General features: G+C 38.0%; 1 long non-coding RNA gene across 1 annotated transcript; it reads right to left on the bottom strand.

Moving 5' to 3' along the window:
* Positions 1-5,773: 5,773 nt before the first annotated feature.
* On the bottom strand, positions 5,774-7,462 carry LOC145054953 (uncharacterized). The gene is made up of 3 exons (XR_013685028.1): positions 7,157-7,462; positions 7,011-7,074; positions 5,774-6,066 (listed from the first exon to the last, which is right to left on the bottom strand). It is a non-coding gene; the product is annotated as an uncharacterized LOC145054953 (long non-coding RNA).
* Between the last annotated feature and the right edge of the window lie 15,635 nt (positions 7,463-23,097).

Here is a 23,097-nt window from a genome sequence, read left to right on the forward strand (position 1 = left end):
AACGAATAAAAGGAAGTACCTTCTAGGTTTAATGTGGAGCAATTAAGCATTTAACACCATAACATGGTGTTCATGGCCAAACTTTGGGAGTTTGGGCCGTAAACCCCACTTAGGCCGTGAAATCATGCTTAAGGCATGAGTTTACTCCCCATTTCCCTCATTCTTCACTTCCAAGTTCAAGAACACCAACTTCTCTCTCAAGTATCATAACACTTTTCTTCCAATCTTCCAAAAATGTAAGTTTTTCTTCACTTGATTTGTTGATATAACACTTCATTTAGTGATTGTACATGATTTCATCCATGAAATCTTATCTTTTTCATAGATCTTCAAGTGTTCTTCAAAACACCAAGAACACCAAGAACACACACTAGTGTTCTTGGACCTTAAACACCCAAACAAACTTCTATATTGTAAGTACTCTTGTCCTAGCTTGTTGTATACTTGAATGAACTTGTTTACACTTAGAAAACACCAAGAGAACAAGATCCGAAGGGTGTTTACGGACAAGGAACCTCCTTGGGCCGTAAACCCTAATTCATAATGTAAATGAACCCTAATTCCCTCCAAAGCCTTGGGATCAAGTCTAGAACACTTCCATCATAAGCCAAGTACCTTAATCTTTGAATTGGTACAAAGTACCATGAGTTTACGGCTGTAAACTCATGGAGTTATGGTCCATAGGTCGTAAACTCTAGTTAGTATTACAATGGTGCCAACATTCACTCCTAAGGCTTAGACTTGATGATAGAACACTTCATATTGACTTGTAAGACCTGAAAACACAACTTGGTACTTAATACCATGAGTTTAAGTCCGTAAACTCATGGGGAAATTACCCCTGGGTCGTAAACTCATGTGGTTATTACCATATGGGCCATAAACTCCAATTAGAGGCCCTACACCCCTTATATGCAACCCTATGTGGTTTAACACTTCAGCACAAGTGTTTCCTAGCCCTAAGGTTGTTCCATTACACAATTAGTTGTTATAAACACTAATTATAAGCATATATGTGTCATTATATGTTAACTAGGATTCATGTGTGCTCAAGTCATCCCTTGACACTTAACATCCTTTACCGATCTTACATTCGCATCACCTACTTTAGGTGAGTTCGTACCCCTTAATTAACCTTTTAAATGTTTTTAAATGCTTTTATGGGGGGGGGGGATACAAGTTGAATCATACTCGTTATTATATCAATCACATGTGATTAATAACTAGTACACAAATGGATTTACTACACTTTTAGCTGTTTTACCGAGCAAACTACTTCAAAATGATTTCTCAAATGTTTTTACATGTTAAACTCTTTATCAAACTGTCTTACATACTATATCTTACCTTTCAAACTCTGTTATAATTGTGTTTCAAACAAAGGATTTCTTATACTCTAAATTGTTTATATCAAACAAACTGCTTTTAAATCGTTTTATAAAATGACATCAAGTCATCAATTCTTATTATTAAACTTTTCAAATGTTTTTACAAAACTTATTTTAAACTTTTATATTGTCAAATGCATGTCTATATATGTATAGTTATGTAAGTAATGTTTAAAGGACTTAGGACTGCTAACTCGCTTTAATTCCTTTTCCTTGTTTGGATATGGCCTTAGGGTATCGGTTATTTGTCTGAATTTCGTCTAAATATTAGTTATATATTATGTATACATATATAGACATAAAATTTCTATCAGTCAGTTCAGTACCTTTGGGTAGCAAAGGCATACTTTCATTCATATACGTACATTACTAGTAACTATAATAGGTATAGTTAGGAGATACTATTTACTATTCCTAGTACAAGGAATCACACTAAGAGTCAATTCATACATGAGTCAATACATATTGTAAACAATACATACACTACACTAATACATACACTACACTAAAACAATACACTACACTAATACATACACTACACTAATACATACACTACTCTAATACATACACTACACTATACAAATTGAGCGTACTATAATGAGAGACAGAGAGAACATACACTAGTACATACTATTCATACTCACTCTATACTACACTAGAGAACTTACTATGATGAGGATCATGGAAGACATACACTACACTAGTACATGCATACACCACATACTACAGGACTGACCATCCTACACCTGGTTGCTAGCTACAGCAGGATGTGTTCATCTTCGGATGTTCTTGGTTGTACTGTTCGGCGATTTACCGCGTCGTGTTTATCCTATACAAATGGATACGATTTCAAGGATTATACAATTTTCCTTATTACCTTTACTTTGTGACACGTTCACATAAACGATGAGGTAGAACATATTTTGATACGATATCAATGATTATATAATTTTCCCTATTACTTTTATCTTGTGACACATTCACATAAACAATGAGGTAAACTATATTTTGATAATAATATTTATACATGGGAAAACCGTCATTCTTACAAAGAGGCAAACCTTCAAAACAGTCGGGTCTTGGTAGAAGATTACTTTTTATAATAATAGGAAATATGAGATTTTCTAGGGTGTTCATACTTATACAAACTTTTCATTGAACATTTACAAGTCTTTTCCTTACAGTTTTACGAATCAATGACACTAAAATACTTATGAACTCACCAGCTTTATGCTGATAAACTCTTTCAAAATAACTTGTATTCTCAGGTCACCAGTAGACAGGTACGATGACCAGGTTTTGAGAAGACGGAGCAGTCAAGACTCGTCTTTTATTTTGATTATTTATTATGGTGTTTTATTCTATGAAAGAACACACTTGTATTAAAATTATACTATTAATGCAATGGATGATGTTGTTGCTTGTTTACTACTTTACACTGCTGTGATACTGTACATGACGTCCTCCGCCCCAGAACGTTTCCGCCGTTCTTGGTTTTGGGGTGTGACAGTTTGTGAGTTTCAATTACTAGTAGAAGTTGTTTTTTCATCTTGTTTGTGGAGAGTGATTTGTAAAATGAGTTTTATTATTTTGTGCACGGGAGGGTTGTGGTAGTTAGTTAATGGAAATGAGGTTTACGTTAGAAATAATGTGAAAACACATGGTTTAAATCTTCCTCCTGTAACACCGTAAATTTTCAAACCAAAATTTTCAATTTAAAACACTATTATCTCCTTTCAAAAATCACAGAAATGTCACAAATATCAAATCATCAAAACACATGTCCAAAAACTGTATATATCACAAATCCAGGATCCTCCAAAAACATATCTCCAACTCGGGTGTGTGTACAATCAAGCCGGTGTCTTCCCGTAATCCTGAAAAGTACCTAAAACACATAACACATAACACGGTAAGCACAATGCTTAGTGAGTTCCCCAAAATACCACACATAGCTCATTAGCCACTCGAGGCTATAACTCAATAAGACCCTCCGGTCAATGTGTCTCTGTGGGACCCTTCGGTCCCACAACTCGGGTGGACCCTCCTGTCCTAACTCAGTAAGCTCAGAATAATACAACATAAATCACATAGACATAATGCAAGATATCACAATACTCAATATAAGCGCATAAGACCCTCTGGTCACACAACTCAGATTACCACTCTAGGTATATATAGTGAGAAGACTCACCTTGTAAGAATCGGATAACCTCAAACTCGAATCACCGGTCTAGCCTCCGCCTAACACATACGATAATTATACCTAATTAATAACGGCTCTCAATGAAGCTAGACTAACCAAAAAAACATGTCCTATTACTTTTTATTAAACAAGATATTGTAATTAATACTTTTGAATTTTGATATGGGCTACCTATGTAGATGTTTGTAGTGTATCTGTTGGATTTGAAAAATAATCCTTCTACCATAAACATTTTTATATACAAAGTGAGAAATCCTTCTACCTTAAACTATATATAAACAATTTTACAAATATGCAACTTTTTTTAAATTGTTAAGTATTATTATTCTAAATTGAAAAAAATAATAACAAATGTGAAATGACTATATACAAAGTATACATATACAAGCAAACATTCATGATTTCAATGTTAAAAGCATCACCATCTCCTTTAGCTCCACCCTTAAACAATGTCATTAATATTATTTTTTTCATTTAAAAGCATTTATATGTATTACTAACAATGTTAATAATAACAAGTTCAAATAATAATAATAATAATAATAATAAGGGTTTTGTTTGTAGAAAAATCTTAATATTTTTGTTTACAGAAAAGTCTTAATATTTTTTGTTTACAGAAAAGTCTCAATATTTTGGGTTAGTTTACGAAATTGTCCCAAATTAATTTGGTACTGGTTTCAAGCGTTCAAAAAGAGAAATTTTTTCCGGTTTTCAGGACTTTTTCGTTGAAAAATAAATATTGAGACTAAAATGTAACTTTTCCGTAAATATTGAGACTTTTATGAAGATTCCCAAAAAAAACAAAGAAAAAAGTTTTCTTGCAATAGGTTTGTGACTAACAGAAAATCCTTTTTTTTTTTTTCTAAATTTGTCAGTATTTCAATATTGGTAATTACCGACAGATTTCTAACGGCACAATATTCCCTCATTATTACGTCACAAAATCCATCGCTAATTAGGGCTTCAGTTTCCATTGGTATTCCATATATAATTTTCTGATTTGCAATTTTTCTAGCGGTGTATATAATACGTTTAAAAACTTAATAACTGAATAATAAAAGATTAGAAGACGTAAATGAAAACAAGATATTATTATTTAGGTTAAAGTTGTAAAGGGTTGGAAATTAATGCAAAAGTTTTTGTCCCATTTAAAAAAAACTAATTTATTTTTACCAATACTTTTCAAACTAACATATTTCAATCATTGTTATTTAATATTTAAAAAATAAAAAAATAATAATAATAAAAAATGAAAAAAGAACTTACTGTAAGTGTGAGGAAACCGCCTTTTAGAGACTCAAAACTTAAAAATCAAACTACACTATAGATTGGACTATATCCCTACAAGCTAACAAACAATATTGTGGAAAAATATGTGTTTGATTAAGTCTTGGTCTTATTTGCACATTAAATAAGAAGAAGCACTCGTAGGGCACATGGTTTCTTCATTTCTTTATATGTGTATAAAAGCCGAATAGATGTTTGATAATATTCATTCACAAAAACAAAGATGGGTTTCCCTGTTAAGAAACCAATGGCAATGGTCCTCCTTTTGACTATCTTTCTTCTGATATCTTATTCGTATGCGCAGGGTGGTTATTCCGGGTAAGATAACTATACATCGATCTCTCTGTTATTCTCGTAATCTTGTTATACAAAAGTATATGTATCGTCACTAATTACTTTAGTAGTTTATTCTTCAATTTCTTAATGGTATAAATAATAAAGTTTAAGGTCGACTTAATTGCACATCGATCCAATGCTACTAATCAACTAATCTGTCTATATAATTGCAGGGACCCCATTTATAAGAGTGATCCTTTTCCTGGAAGTGGAAGTGGTGGCCAGTATCCTACGCCCCCGTAATTATATCGATGTGCAATTCTCTTTGTATTATGCAAATTTGAAGACGTCTTATAACTAATGTGTAATTTATATATATATATATATATATATATATATATATATATATATATATATATATATATATATATATAAATCTGTGTTGTATTGATCATGAGATTCATAACAACCTTTATATATTATGTCATATGTGACGGCATTCATATTATTATATATAAATGAAAATGAGCTTGTAATAACCAGAAAAAAATCCATACTTTCTTAGCATAACAATAACAAAATGCTTGTTCAAGCATGCATCATACATTAATGAAGATGTTCCTGCAAAAAAATGAAGTTTTTTTTAACAAAGTTCTTGTATATAATATTTTTATTTACAAAAGAGAAATGATTATTACCTCTTTATATTGACCACTTATTGTTAACATTTCAACCCACCAAAGACCACAACATGTGACATTTCCCTTCCCTGATGTCCCAATTCAGTAAATAAAACCAGACTTCTTTTAAAAAAAAATTGACTAAATAACAAATATCTTTTGTAAAGAATTACCAGACGTACCGAATAAGTACTGAAAGTGAACCTTTAAACATTGACAGAAAAGCTACCTAAGAACATAAAAGAATTGAAGTGAAAATTATGTTAAATTAAATGACTTAAACACCCGTGATTTTTTTTTATTTATAAAATAATAGAGGTGCTATTTACTGAAAAACATTTTATTTATGAAAAAATTATTAAACAATAGTTATATAAAAATCAAACTACATGGTCTAATTTGATAAACATTAATAAAAGTATCATGACATAAAAAATGACTTATGAAAAAAAAAATTGATTATAAATATCAACGTTATAGAGTTTGTATATTAGGATAAATTAGGGGTGAGAATAAAGAAGAAGGATAAATTTTGTCTTTGTAATAAAAAAATAAATAATGGAATTTCAATTCTTCCCTAGGAATGATAAAATCCTTTGAATGCAGATTTTGAGGAAATTCGATGAAATCCAATGCCATCCATTTTGTCAACCAAATGTGTAACTGAAGGAATCTCACATTCCAATTCCTTCAAATTTCTATGGAATCCATGAATATCAAACATACCCTAAGTTGCTCTTGGGATTAAAATAGAAAAGGTAGGAAAGAAAAGATGGAAACAAATTGTATATTCATGAAATGCACTTACATAAAACAACATGTAAGTGTGTTTCTCATTTCTGTCAATATCTTACTTGCTCTGTATCACATACAATTATGAAATTCACACACACACACACACACACACACATATATATATATATATATTCCATACTTTTTACATCATAATAAAATTGATATTTAAGAAATTCAAAAACCTCTCTGATTCACTTTAAAAACTTACATGCAACAGGATGATCAAAGGCTTCATGGACTGAAAAGTTCTTTATGGAAAAATTGGAACCATGTTGGTGCAAAATCAGGTTGAGAATCAGCAGGGGGCGAGTAAACAAATAATTTTAAAATGATATAATTATAAAGTCACATTTTGTAGTTGCTACAAGAAGAATTTACCATTTTGATCAACTTATTGTGGCTTCTCCTTAATCTACTTTGACAACTGAAGAATCTCAGGGGTCTGCATGTTTAACGAATCATAATATTGGAATGATAAACTGATAAGAACATGTATAAGTGAAAATTAGGTAAGTTCAATCCACCTGTGTAACTTCTGATACAGAGATAGCAATAGCTGCTTTAGCATCCTTCTTCAATGGAGCATTTCCTGAACTCCATGTGGTTATAAGTTAAAGTCCCAGCATAATCATCTCAACCTAACAAAGTTCCGAGTTCAAATTTGATGTAGAAGTATGGGCTTCAACTGATTTCTGAGGCATTTCATTGAACAGATGGAGGTTGAACATTTGTTTTGTTAGGATTTCGAGTATTTGGACCAGAATCTTGGATTCTTAGGCATAGATAGCTTCTGGTATTAATGTTTCTTTGGCTTGTTGATGATCTTACAGGGGCACTGTTGGAACTTTATATATATAAAGGAATTGCAAGTTGGCAATTTCCTTTGTATCCCACATTGGTGGGGAGAAGAAACTTTTGAGGGTTTATAAGCCTATTCCCTTGGTAAGCCTTCAAAGGCTTTAGTGGATCAAAGGAATGAGCCAAGCCCACGCGCGCGCCTAGCCTAGCACTAGCCGACGCCGCGAGTGCGCGATTTAGGCGCACTTCGCACGACGCATCGGTCGCTGGGAGCTGAGGAGCTTCTATTTTTGGTGAGTTCGGGTCAAGCCGTTTTGACCGACCCGGTCAAATGGTTGACCGGCGTTGACTTCGTCGGTCGCTGGGAGCTGAGGAGCTTCTATTTTTGGTGAGTTCGGGTCAAGCCGTTTTGACCGACCCGGTCAAATGGTTGACCGGCGTTGACTTCGTGAAGGATACGTCATCGGGGCATTCTAGAAGGATCAGGAAACGGCTTGCTTGGAGAGCAAGCTGTCGCCCTAGGTTTTCTGGGGCCGACCTATGGGGGCCCGATTTATGCCTTCTAGGGTTTCGGTACCTATAAATATAGCCCCCTAGGAGCCATTCAGAACACACACGAATTCTCAAAGCTCTCTCCCTCTCTCTGCGTTTTTTCTAGTTTCCGAGTAGTCGCTTTGTGTTTGTCGATTTCCAGTGCTGTTGGAATATCGATCTAGCTGCATTAAATCCTGGGGTTTTACTCTGTTGCTTACAGCCTATACAAGCGAAGTAAAAACCTTTAAGGACAGGAATCTGATCCATGCAGTTGCTTCAAGATCAAGTCAGCTATCAACAGGTCGGTTTTACTTTTCTATCTTGTGTTTAATTCGTCCAATAACAGGACAGTCTTCTTCTACCTTTCTTATAATCAGATCTAATCGAGAAGGATAGATCTGGTTTCGGACGAAACTTGGTAAATTTAATAATAATTGAATTTATTATTCGCAACTAATCGACATATAATTCACAATATTATTTGTCGGTTTCCCTGCGTGTCTTTTAGTTTGATATACAACATTCTTAAAGGTTCTTACTTGTGATAAATCAACAGACTAATGGACACTACTGCTAGCCTCCACTTCATGAACCAAGAGTTTGCCAAACTTGACCAATTCGACGGTCAGAACTACACCCGTTGGGCCGAAAAGGTCAAGTTCATGCTTCATGTCTTGAAGCTCTCCTTTGTGTTGGACCCAAAACTGGCACCAATTCCTGAAAATCCAATTCCCAAGGAGGGGGAATCTGTGGACCCAGCGGTCATTGCAGAACTGGAAAAGCAAAGGATTCTGCGTAGAGAATCCGAGGAGTTGTGTGTGGGTCACATCAAGAATTCCCTATCTGATCGGCTCTATGATCTTTACTCGCCGGTCAAAGATCCAAAAGAGCTATGGAATGCGTTGGAACTTAAGTACAAGGCACATGAGGAAGGTACTAACAAGTACCTTGTGTCCAAGTACCTTGAGTTTCAAATGGTTGATGACAAATCAATTATGGAGCAAGTGAATGAAGTCCAAGTCATGGTCAACAAGTTGAACGCACTCACCATCTCTCTTCCATAACTCTTTCAGGTTGGTGCGATCATCGCAAAACTGCCACCCTCGTGGAAAGATTTCTCTAAGAGAATGATGCACAAGTCTGAGGACTACTCCTTGGATGATCTGATGAAACACCTCCGCATTGAGGAGGAAACTCACATCAGGGACAAGAAAGGTAAAGTTGGACAAAGTGTGCATCAAGTGTCAGCTGGGAGTTCTAGCCACAAAGGCAAATCTGGGGGACAGAACAAGAAGAACTTTGGACCCAAGAAACAAAGCTTCAAGAAACCGGGTCATCAGAATCCTAACTCAAAGCCAAAAAGGGCCGGTCCTTGCCACGTCTGCGGAGAGATTGGGCACTATGCAAGAGAATGCAAAGATCGCAAATCAGTACCGGTTGCACATGCAGTCGAGAAGGTGACTGACATGGTGGCCAGTGTGAACCTTGGAGAGATTTTCATGATCTCCTCTCTTACTCGAGCAATCTGTGCTCGAGGTTGGTTCGTGGACACTGGAGCCACTATGCATGTTTGTGGGCATCGAGAAAGCTTTAGCACCTACCACCCCATGCCACAAGGGACGGTTGTCGTCTGTGCTGACGGCCACAGAGCTGAAGTTCTAGGAAAGGGTGATGTTCGGTTGAAGTTCAAACGTGGTGAATGGGTGACTCTTCGAGATGTTCTTCATGTTCCTACCATCTCGAAGGGTTTGGTTTCCGCGGACAAGTTTGACAAGGGTGGGTTCAAGATGGTGCTTGAGAGAGGCAAAATTGTGATCACTAAAGGCAGAAGACATGTTGGGAGGGCGAACAATACTTCGGGAATGTATCGCTTGTGTCTTAGTGATGAGGGTAATGTGAGTGTTCCTAGTGTTGAGTGTGGTGTTTCTAGTGTTGCTAGTGTGTCGGGTGTTGGTAATGATGTAATTGATGGATTGGTTGCTAATGTGAATGAAGTGAACTTTTCTGGTTATATTGTTTGTTCAATTTCTTTATGGCATAAACGTTTAGCTCACACTAATGTTAAAAACATTGAAAAAATGCAATCTAAAGGTATGTTAAAATATGACACAAAAGATTTTGAAAAATGTGAAACATGTGTAAAATCAAAGTTCACTAAGAAACCATTTCCATCAGTTAAGAGAAACACATCTTTACTTGAGTTGATTCATTCTGATATATGTGAGTTGAATGGAACCCTTACTCGAGGAGGAAAAAGGTATTTCATCACATTTTGTGATGACTTCAGTAGATATCTACATGTTTATTTGCTGAGATCAAAAGATGAAGCTTTTGATGCATTTAAACGATATAAGGCTGAGGTCGAAAATCAACTTGAAAGACACATCAAAATTCTTCGCTCGGACAGAGGCGGAGAATATTTCAACCAAGAGTTTGACACATTCTGCGAAGAGAATGGAATCAAACATGAGAGAACATCACCATACACCCCTCAACAGAATGGTTTAGCTGAAAGAAAGAACCGAACTCTTTGTGAGATGGTCAACTGTATGTTGAACCAATCGGGTCAACCAAACAATCTGTGGGGGGAAGCACTACTAACTGCTTGTTATGTTCATAACAGGATCACTAGTCGTGTGATTCCTACAAGCCCTTATGAGTCGTGGAAAGGTAGAAAGCCTAACCTAGACCATTTGAAAGTGTGGGGGTGTGTTGCTTATTATCGGACTCCCGATCCTAAGCGAACCAAATTGGGAGCACGAGCTAATAAGAGTATATTTATTGGATATGCTCAAAATAGCAAGGCTTACCGATTACTAGATATTGATTCTGGTGTTGTTGTGGAATCCAGAGATGTGGAATTCTTTGAGGACAAGTTTTCTAAGGATGAAGAAAACTCTAGTCATACAACACCTACAAGTACCTCTCGAGAAATACTCCCACCTCCTCCCATTGTGGAGGAACCAAGGAGAAGTACTAGGGCTAGAATTGAGAAAACATTTGGAGATGATTTCTATTCTTATTTGGTCGAAGGAACACAAAAGAAAGTGACGAGAGAGGTCATCCTTTCAATTAATTTGGATGATGATCCTAAGACCTTTACTGAAGCCATGACGTCTCGGGATGCTCCTCTGTGGAAGGAAGCAATCAATGACGAAATGGATTCAATTATGGGTAATGGAACTTGGGAGTTAGCTAATCTACCCAAGGGGAGAAGACCCATAGGATCCAAATGGATATTCAAGAAGAAATATCATCCTGATGGATCCATATCTGCTTATAAAGCAAGGTTGGTTGCAAAGGGCTATAGGCAGCAAGAAGGGATCAATTATTTTGATACCTATGCCCCAGTTGCTAGAATTAGTTCAATTAGAACTCTCATAGCAATATCAGCTTTGAAGGGATTGTACATTCATCAAATGGATGTGAAGACAGCCTTTCTGAATGGTTATCTCAAAGAGGAGATTTACCTGGAGCAACCTAAAGGTTTCGTAATACCTGGACAAGAAAACAAAGTATGTAGACTTGTTAAGTCTTTGTATGGCTTGAAACAAGCTCCTAAACAGTGGCATGAGAGATTTGACACCACTGTGACTGCCTTTGGTTTTCAGCACAATAGTGCTGACAGATGTATTTATTCTAAACATACATCTGATTACATAGTAGTTATATGTCTTTATGTTGATGATATGTTGATCATTGGCACTCACCTAGAAGGTATTCTTGAGACGAAGAAATACCTATCCTCGAACTTTAAGATGAAAGATCTTGGAGAAGTAGATACTATTCTTGGTATCAAGGTGAAGAGGACAGGTGGTCAGATTTCTCTGAGTCAATCTCATTACATAGAGAAAATTCTGACAAAGTTTCAACATTTGAACATTAAGGAATTTAACACTCCTTTTGATTCAAGTGTGAAACTTAAGGTGAATTCTGGTCGAGCTGTGGCCCAACTAGAATATGCTAGTGCAATTGGGAGCATGATGTATGCTACTCACTGCACTCGACCTGACATCGCATTCGCTGTAAGCAAGTTGAGTCAGTATACAGTTAATCCAGGGACGGAGCACTGGAAAGCAGTGGGTAGAGTACTAGGGTACCTGAAAAGGACAAGTACTTTTGAATTGACATATTCGTCATCTAATGGAATACTTGAAGGTTATTATGATGCCAGCTGGATTGATCACACCAGCGATTCAAAATCCACAAGTGGTTGGATTTATACTCTAGCTGGTGGTGCTATTTCTTGGGCGAGCAAGAAACAGACATGCATAGCTCATTCAACGATGGAAGCAGAGCTAATTGCCTTAGCAGCAGCAGGCAAAGAGGCAGAGTGGATTCGAGATCTACTTATGGATATACGTTTGTGGGATATTCCGATGCCTTCAATACCCATGTACTGTGACAGTGAGGCCACACTGTCTAAAGTATATAATGCGGTATATAATGGGAAGTCAAGACATGTAGGTCTGCGACACAATTTTGTGAGACAACTAATTGAAAGTGGTACCATCAAGGTTGTCTATGTCAAGACAAGTAGGAACTTGGCAGATCCGTTTACCAAACCTCTGACGAGAGATTTGGTTACATCTACCACGAGAGTCATGGGTCTAAAACCACAATAGAATCGTTTAGTGATGGAAACCCAACTTGACATTAGTGCTCCTAATTTTCAAGTTTAAAGGGTAACAACGAAATCACTAACGATAGAAGGTACTATCATTCATGATAGATCCATGTGAGGTAGGATAGTGCGTCGTTGCCGAGAATGAGGTTGAGTTATGACTCTTAACGTAGTTTTGGAGACATCTAAGCAACGAAGATGTTGTAAAACTATGCCTATATGATCTAGAGTTGGTGCCGCCTCAAGTGAAGATTAGTGGTTTATCTTCTAAAGGGTCATGAAAAGGATTTATAGCGCATGGCCATAATAGCGCTCAGGGAGAACACAAATATGACTTGTGGTGTGTGGGGGTAAACCGGAGAGGTCATTAAGGTTCATGGTTTAAACCTATAAGGATACCATTGAATCGGTCTCTTCTTGTTTGTTCTCATTAAACTAGGGTTTAATCTTCGTGACACCCGAGTGACATCATCTGTCTGAGTGAAAGGAAACTTACCAACTTGGTGGGGGATTGTTGGAACTTTATATATATAAAGGAATTGCAAGTTGGCAATTTCCTTTGTATCCCACATTGGTGGGGAGAAGAAACTTTTGAGGGTTTCTAAGCCTATTCCCTTGGTAAGCCTTCAAAGGCTTTAGTGGATCAAAGGAATGGGCCAAGCCCACGCGCGCGCCTAGCCTAGCCTAGCACTAGCCGACGCCGCGAGTGCACGAAATGGCGCGATTTAGGCGCACTTTGCACTTCGCACGACGCATCGGTCGCTGGGAGCTGAGGAGCTTCTATTTTTGGTGAGTTCGGGTCAAGCCGTTTTGACCGACCCGGTCAAATGGTTGACCGGCATTGACTTCGTGAAGGATAAGTCATCGGGGCATTCTAGAAGGATCAGGAAACGACTTGCTTGGAGAGCAAGCTGTCGCCCTAGGTTTTCTGGGGCCGGCCTATGGGGGCCCGATTTATGCCTTCTAGGGTTTCGGTACCTATAAATATAGCCCCCTAGGAGCCATTCAGAACACACACGAATTCTCAAAGCTCTCTCCCTCTCTCTGCGTTTTTTCTAGTTTCCGAGTAGTCGCTTTGTGTTTGTCGATTTCCAGTGCTGTTGGAATATCGATCTAGCTGCATTAAATCCTGGGGTTTTACTCTGTTGCTTACAGCCTATACAAGCGAAGTAAAAACCTTTAAGGACAGGAATTTGATCCGTGCAGTTGCTTCAAGATCAAGTCAGCTATCAACAGGTCGGTTTTACTTTTCTGTCTTGTGTTTAATTCGTCCAATAACAAGACAATCTTCTTCTACCTTTCTTATAATCAGATCTAATCGAGAAGGATAGATCTGGTTTCGGACGAAACTTGGTAAATTTAATAATAATTGAATTTATTATTCGCAACTAATCGACATATAATTCACAATATTATTTGTCGGTTTCCTTGCGTGTCTTTTAGTTTGATATACAACAGGCACATCCCAAAATTAAGGGCAGCTGAACACCATACCAAGAGAACTATCAACTAAATGACATTCAAGCCTTCAGACATGAAAAAGATAGAATATATTTGTTAGTCAAAGTAAACACATAATGATGCAATTTCCAATTTCAACATTTATATGTGAAAATAGGTCAACTGGGAAATAAAGAGATAGCATACCATGGCTACCGATGATGTTTACTCTGACATTCTCTATGGATACCCCCATGATTTATGAATAATGAATATGAAGTAAACCCCCACCCAAACGATCAACAAAACTACATAAACAATATATGTAGTTTCCTTCTGTTTTTTAAGTTGCAGTTAAGAAAAACAGGGTAATACTCGAAGTCCCAATTTTAAGAAACACAGATGAGAAGAAAGAGAATTCAAAAAGAAACAAAACCAACCTTCTAATTTTTCTTATCCATATATACACAGGAAATTACAACATCTAAATTAGAGAAGAACCTTTGAGAACTAATACAAAGGAGAAGAGAAAAACGATAAGAATGAAAACTTACAGCGATCTTGATCATTTCTTTGGATTATAGACACGGTGGTGAGTGTCCGGCGAATGATGCGGGTGCTTTGGTCTCTGAGAAGTGGAGTTACAGAGATCGCGGTGAATCTCACCGGTGGTGTTTGGAGAGCGGGATGAATGCAGAGTAAAGAGTGTAGAGAAAGAACGTATATATAACTTGCGCCAATACACCGACCCATCCTTTCGACCTCCCAAATGTAACGGTTTTTTTTTAAAACCTTTCCGAAATTAATAACTTCCTAATTTACAGCTTATTATACAATCAATATAATATACATTTTTTTTCTGTATAAAACAACTTGAATGTATATCAAATTATTTAATTTCTATTTTGTATAAAAGAACTTATATTTATGATTATGTTATTTATCTATCTTTTATATTAAAGTTAGTTTCCTGAGTATATTTGAAATTTGGGCCTTAATGAATTCTTTGGATATGAATTTGGTCTTCATTTAGATTGAAAATACTACTTTTTTGCTTATATTTTATATTTTTTAATACTTTTTTTATTATTTATTAAACTATAGAAAAAGAAACACATACCCCATCCTTAAGACTCACATTTCCTAACCATCATTGAATCTTTCATGAAGTACGTCCTTCTTCATCTCTTCTTTTGAGTTTTAGATATGTTCTTTTTCCTCTAGCTCTCATTTTCTATACGTTGTCGGTACACCAATCATCATATCTCTTGAAACTTAAGTTGATCAACTCCCTTTTGCCACTTATTATTATTATTATTATTATTATTATTATTATTATTATTATTATTATTATTATTATGGTTCTCTTTATCTTTCACCATCATCCCACTAATGTTGCCCACTCACTTGTTTTTCTCTCATATCCTACTTAACTTGTTGTTAAGTCAAACCATGTAATTTGATGAGTCCATGGAAACTCCCATTGCCTTTTATATTTGAGCTGATGGTATTAGCGTATGTTTACGCTGCTGGCCACAAAGTATGATTCTGAAAACCCGACATCGTGAAGTCTAACTATTTCACTACAAGCATAAAATACTCCCAACACCTGCTCTACCGCGAACAACCGCACTAAAATACTTCCTAGACTCTCCTAGGAATCCATCCCCACCTCCTCTACCATCAACTGCCGAAGAACCCCTACCAATGCCAGCTAACCACTTCATGAATACAATTACATGCAACAAAGCTTAAATAATCCTTCGACTAAAGGACTCAACCCTACCACGATTGGACTTAGACAAGAGCTGTGCAATAGGTCCAAGTCCTTCCTTCTAAGATTATTTAATCTTCATAGCATGTAATTTAATGTGTTCATTTGATGGTTAACTCTCATCGACATAGGTCCCACAAAGCACAAAGCAAGCATCATTCGAGCAGAGGAGCCAACTGGCACTAAACACCATAAAATCAGACAGATTCTCATACGAAACTCCCGATCTCAAACTCCCAGCATCTTGGGCGCACCTTCGCCCTGCCCTCACTCTCTCAAGAACGACAAGCATCACCCTCATAGAACGACAATGACTTACCTGTCACTCCTTACCTTAAAACCAAAAAAATAAAACACATAAATAAAAAAACCATATTTTATTTTAAATAATTTGAAATTTGAAATTTATGGTCATTTTCATATCAAACATCCTTTCCTTTCTCTAATTTTTGTAAACCTTTTAGCCTGTTTCGTGGAAACTCTACATGACGAGCATCCAAAAATATAATCTGAGTGATAGAAGTTGAAGGGCAAAATAGTCAGTTGCCTGGCTTTGGTTTTTGATAGTCATGTACTCTGATGGTTTAATTGAGACAACATACTGCCTCTCAGATTATGAATAAAAATGTCCACGCCTAGTCATTAACAGATTTATTTAAAATTGACCAAAAGGGTAAATGCGTAAATTGTACTCAAATATAAAAAAACCTCTTTTCACATGCCATGTTCCACTCCCCTGTCATTTGGTCACTAACAAATTTAGTTAAAAGTAGGCAATGTACATTACTTTTTACACATACAGCGTACCTATTGTTTTTTACCATAATAGAATACTTATATTTTCTACCCATAATATAGGCAATGTATTTTATTCGTTACAGATTGGCATATTGCTATTATTGGAAAAGAGATCTAAGTATGTTGCCATAAACTGTAATTAAGTGTGATGCTTTTATATGTAAAGAAATGTAAGTATGTTGCTATTGTGGGTAGAAAGTAAAGTATATTATTGCCTACATAGGTAAAAAAAATAGTATGTTGCTATTTAATGAAACTTTACTCTATAAAAAATAAAACAAATGCATGTTACCTCTTTAACCCCCAAAGGACACTACCGTGGCTTTCCCGGTGATAATTTATCAAACTACCAAAAACAAAGAAAAATGATATCTTTGTCATGATAGAGTAAACTATTTTTGTTACAAAAGTAGCTTTTCTTAATTTATTTTTTGATATATGTATTTCTAGCATAGGGTTTGATGTTTTTCTAGTTGCTTTATTATTATTGTTTATTGTTTTAGGTTGTTATATTTTTATATTAATCACAACACGAATTACTTCGAGAGGGTGAGAGGGTGTCCCATTTGCAAGAGATCGTGGAAGCTCCAATGAAGAAAAAAATTATTTGAAGAGGGTCTTGAAAGTTATTCATAAGAAATACATCTGACGATCTGAAACAAAAAATGACTTATTATAAACAACAATAATTTTTAAACATATCAGACATCAAAAGCAACTTTTTAATGAAAGAGATGAATTTTGTTGGGGTTTTAATTATGTTGCTTGAACATGGAAACGAATGAGACGAAGAATACAGAGGCAAAATGGTCATGTTCAAATAGTTAACATCCATGTTGTTAAAGTTGACAGCCCATGGACCCAAAACATTATGAGACAAGTACCAAAATTTCTTTTTTAGAGAATCTTTTCAGGAATTAGGGTACAGTTATGCTCCTTAAACGTTTATGACAGATAAATTCTGAGAAAAGTGAAGAAACGAGCACCTCATTTTCAAAAAGATTCTATTATTAAGGATTTAGGGTCAGGTTATGCTCCTTTAATATGACAATAGTTTTTAAGGAAAGAGAGAAATTTGTTTGAAATTTCATCACGCTCCTTGAAAAAGAGAAATGAAAGAGATAAAGATGACAGGGACAAAATGGTCATTTCATAAATTTAACATCTAGGTTGCATAAGATTCCCTTTTGGACCTAAACCACCACAACCTGACAAAAAAGACATGTTTGTTAACAGTATCAAGAAACGCTTGGAGTAACCTACCTTCCACCCTTTTGGGAGGGATATAAAATTGTAAATTGTGTCCCAATGACATCAGTTTCAAACCCAGTCTAATGATATATGCCAAAAGAAGAAGAGAATAGAGGAGAGAGGGTTTTGGTTCTTCATTGGATGTATACTTTCATGATAGGAACATCCAGAAGGTTTACTTTTGAAACACGAATATTATATATATATATATATATATATATATATATATATATATATATATATATATATTGTAACGACCCAATTTTCACGACTAAAAATTACTTTTAAAACATTACTAAAACCACATTTATAAAAACCGTATCATAAGTCATAACATAATTTCATAGTATTAATTTCAACATAAACTTATTATCAGAGTAAAACGTCCCAGGCTAACTGACTATGGTGTGTGCACTACAACCTCTCCGAGCTCCTCTTTTGAAAGCCGAGTACTTGAAACCAAAAACTGAAACTGTAAGCACGAAGCTTAGTGAACTCCCCCAAACTACCACATACCATACAAACATATAAAGCACATATTGGGCCTTGCCCACTGCATCAGACCAAAGTCTGGAACTGACTGGGACCATGTCCCCTACATCGGACCGAAGTCCGGACTAACTGGGGCCTTGCCCCCTGCATCGGAGCGAAGTCCGGAAACTGACTGGGACCTTGTCCCCTGCATCGGACCGAAGTCCGGACTAACTGGGGCCTTGCCCCCTGCATCGGACCGAAATCTGGAAACTGACTAGGACCTTGTCCCCTGCATCGGACCGAAGTCCGGACTAACTGGGGCCTTGCCCCCTGCATCGGACCGAAATCCAGAAACTGACTAGAACCTTGTCCCCTGCATCGGACCAAAGTCCGGACTAACTGCATCGGACCGAAGTCCGGAACTAACTAAACATAGCATAGCATAAACATATCAACTAGCATGAACACATATATTGCATACTGCATCGGGCCGTAGCCCGGAACACATAACACATAAACCCTGTCTGAGCTACGAAGGCATCAAACATACTAACTACTGCATCGAACCGAAGTCCGGAAACTACTGCTAACTAAACGGGTCGGCATTGTGGCCTTAGACCCGTTCCTACTAGAAGGAAACTCACCTGCACTGCTGAAGTTCTTGCTGATACCTTTCTGACCGCTATCTGACAACTCCCGCACTGCTACTCCAATAACTCCCCGATCTACTAATACCAAATATAACACTTAGTCCCAAACTGCCCTTCAACAGTCAACTAAGTCAACTCTGGTCAAAGTCAACCTTCCAGGTTGACCCTACTCGCCGAGTCAGCCTACTGACTCGCCAAGTTCATAAGCTCAAAAACCCTTTCCTTCTCGACTCGCCGAGCCAGCCCATGACTCGCCGAGTCTACTGATTTCCGAGTCCAGTCCTGTCCGACTCATTGAGTCTCCACTCAACTCACTGATTCGAGTCTTAACTCGAAGGGTTTGGAGTTTCGCGACTTGACTCGCCGAGTCCAAGAACAGACTCGCCGAGTCCAAGGCAATCTTCAACAGACTCACCGAGTTGTTCATCCAACTCGTCGAGTTCATCTCCATCTTCATACTACTCGCCGAGTCCACTCGAAGGACTCGTCGGGTCTATTCAGTCCTTCATACATTCAGAGGCTTTTGAGTCATGCAGGGACTTCAAACTGTAGATCCACTCTTCCAAAGCCTATTCCTCACGTAAAGTTGCAAACTTTACGTGTAGCTAAGGAGTTCTAGGCCCAAAACACTCCAAACTAGGGTTTAAGGCAACCATGCTTCACTTACACCCCCCAAGACTGATACTTTATGACTCTCTAGACCAAAATACACTTAGATCTAAAGTAGCAACTTCAGATTTGGGCTCTAACTTCGAAATGGTTCTTAAACATGGCATAAAAACCCCAAATCTCACAAACAAGGGAAAACTATATTCAAAAGAGTGAAGGTAACGACTTATTACCTTCAAATGCTCTGGAAAGGCCCTTAAACTCTAGATCTACTGCAAATCCTTGAATCCCCAATGGTGTTCCTTCCTTCCTTCTTCTTCAAATCACCCAAAAATGGCAAGAAACTTGAACGAGCAATAATGGAGGCTTAGGGTTTTGGGTGCTAGATGAGAGAGGCTATAAGGAACCCTAATGGAGAGAATAAGATGCATAAATAGTGCCCAAAGTCCTGGATTTAGGGTTTCCCTCTTCAGACCGGACTCGCCGAGTCCATGAGGCCGACTCGCCGAGTTGGTCACTTACCCGATCCCCCGGTTCCCGCTCCGACTCGTCGAGTTCCTCCTTGGACTCGACGAGTTGACCCATTTGACTTAGGGTTTTCTTTCCTTTCTTGGTCTTTCTGATTCTGGGTGTTACATATATATATATATATATATATATATATATATATATATATATATACACACAGACACATCACTATTGCTTCAAATGCATCAATAACTAATCTACTTTCATTTTTCCCTATTATAGCATTGAACTTCGAAAAATCTTTGTATTTATAGCAATGTCATCATCATACAAGGCAATTTTCATTACTATGGTTGGATAGCCCTTTCATTAATAAGAAACATTAAAAGTACAGAGAATTTTCATTATGCAATGCCCTTATTAAGAAAAGATTGAAATTACAATGTTGTTAGTAGTGGTAGATGGTGGCGGTGATTGTGGTACATGGTGGTGGCGTTGGCAGTGACCACAGGTGGTGGTGGTGGTGGCAGTGGCAGTGGTAGGTGGTGGCGGAAAGTGGTGGTGGAGGTATTGATGGTAGGTGGTGGTGACGGTTGGTAGTGGTGGCGGTAGTAGTGGCGGTTGTGGTAGGTGGCTGGTGATGGCGATGGTGGTAGCAGTGGTAGGTGGTGGTGGTGGTGATGGGTGGTAGTGATGGAAGTGGCGGTAGGTGGGTGGTAATGGTAGTGGCGGTGATGGTAGGTGTTGGTGGCGGTGATGGAGGTAGTAGGTGGTGGCGGCGGTGGTGGTGATGGCATTGGCAGGTGGCAGTGGTAGGTGATGGTAGTGGCGGTTGGTAGTAGTTGTGGCAATGGTGTTGGTAGGTCACGGTTGTAGTGGTGGCGTTGGCGGCTGTAGGTGGTGGTGATGGTAGTGGTGGTGGCAGTGGCGGCGGTGGTGGGGCCAGGTGGTGGTGGCGATGGTGAAGGAGGTGGTGGGGGCCAGGTGGTGGTGGGTGTTAGTGGTAGAGGTTATGTTGTGAAATAAAGCAAGGGTAATAAGGTAAAATGCCACTTTCCTTCGTAGAAGATAATTAATTCCATCATTTTCTTCAAGGAAAGTGTTTTCCCCTATTTGATGGAAAGTTTTTTCATACAAAGCTGAACACATTGGAATGTGATGGAATTGGATTCATTTTCCTCCGAATTTCATTCCATTCCAACGAACCAAACGCATCCTAAATTGATTCCAAATTCAATTTGTAACAGCCCGGATTCCTAGGTATTATTCATTCTTATATTTTTGGTATTTTGAGAGGATACTCGGCGAGTTGGAGCTCAGACTCGCCGAGTATGATCGCGGTTTGGATGCGGGTTCGCACCTGGACTCGGCGAGTCCAAGGAGTGGACTCGGCGAGTCCATGCTGTTTAATGAAACCCTAAATCCCCGGGTTCGGAGCCTATTTAAGGGCACTTATAGCCTCCCATTGCGGCTACCAGTCTCTTGAGAGAACCCTAAGAGAGCTATTTCGTTTTGGGAGAGAAGAAGTCACTTTTGGGCCTTTGTATTCCTTGTTTAGCAAGAAGAAGGTGGCAAGAGCAAGGAGGAGGTGAGATTCTAGCAGATCCAGAGTCCAGAGGCTTCATTTTGAGGTAATGATTCGAATCTCCTTCAGTTTTAGGGTTGATCTTTAGAGTTAGGGTTTTATAATCCCTTTGAAGAGTGATTATGTGAAGCAAATGGTCCCTCTTTGAGTTTGTGACTTGGATCTGGACTCAAAGAGGTCCAGAGACCTTAACCCTTGGGGCTTTTTGGGTTATTATGGAGTTATTAGACCTAGGTGGTCATTTTTGGGACCAAATCATCTTTTGATGCCTTGTGGGGGTTATACAAGCATCAAGTTCCAAACTTTACGTGACATTCATGCTTGGGGAGGCTAGATCTATGGTTTGGGAAAGCAGATCTGACCTCAGAAGGTCAATAGATTTTGTGCATGGCATGAACTCGCCGAGTTGTTCTTGAGACTCGGCGAGTAGGGTTAGGGTTTCACGTAAAGTGTTCATCGAGTGGACTCGTTGGGTTGGGGGTTGACCCAGTGAGTCAGGGAGAGTCATTAGGGGGCTGAGTCAAGCCTGAACTCAACGAGTTGTTCTTGAGACTCGGCGAGTTGAGTCGTGGTGGCCCTGCGATTCATGCCAGGTGGAACTCGTCGAGTCAGGGAAGCACTCGACGTGTCAAGGGAGGATTCTAGGGAGTCAGTGAACACGTATAGACTCGCCGAGTCGCTCTAGTGCACTCACCAAGTCCGGTTAAAGTTGACCGTTGACCAGAGTTGACCAGTGTTGACTTGATAGGGGTAGTCAACCTTAGTTGTAAAAGTGTTAATTAGAGATATATTGTGTTATAGGAGGATTATAGCTCGGAGGATCTAGCGCGAGTGATTTCCGGGATTTGCGAGTTATCGAGATACGCGAGGTGAGTCTTCTCACTATACTTTACCTTGAGTAGGTAATCAGAGTTATGTGACAGAGTATTTGTATGCTATATGTATGTTATGTGTTGTACTGCATTATTTCTATGTGATTTATGTTGTGCATGTTTATAGAGTTGGAACCGGAAGGTTCCCAGAGTTAGAACCAGAGGGTTCACAGAGTAGGGTCTACGGACCCACAGAGTTACAGCCTTGAGTGGCTAATATGTGTTATGCGTGGTATTTTGGGGAACTCACTAAGCTTTGTGCTTACAGTGTTGGTGTTATTTGTTTCGGGTACTAGTGATGACCGTGGGAAGGCGCCGGCTTGATCAGTACACACACATGGGATTTTTATGTTATGTGATCTTGGGATTCTTTGTATGACATGGATTGGAGTTTCAAACATTGATGTTTTTATGGAAATTAAATGAATATGTTTTTATATTATGCGAAAAATTATTTTGAAACTCACGGTGTTACAAGTTGGTATCAGAGCCTTGGTTTGAGGGATTCAAGTACACCTTCGGGCGTATTTGAACTCAAACTGAGGATTTGAGAAGTATTTTCAAAAATAAAAGTAAAAGATTTTTTGA

The sequence above is a fragment of the Lactuca serriola genome, chromosome 5 (assembly GCF_051521515.1).
Source record: "Lactuca serriola cultivar US96UC23 chromosome 5, Lser_US96UC23_V15, whole genome shotgun sequence".
In the NCBI taxonomy this organism is placed as follows: domain Eukaryota; kingdom Viridiplantae; phylum Streptophyta; class Magnoliopsida; order Asterales; family Asteraceae; genus Lactuca; species Lactuca serriola.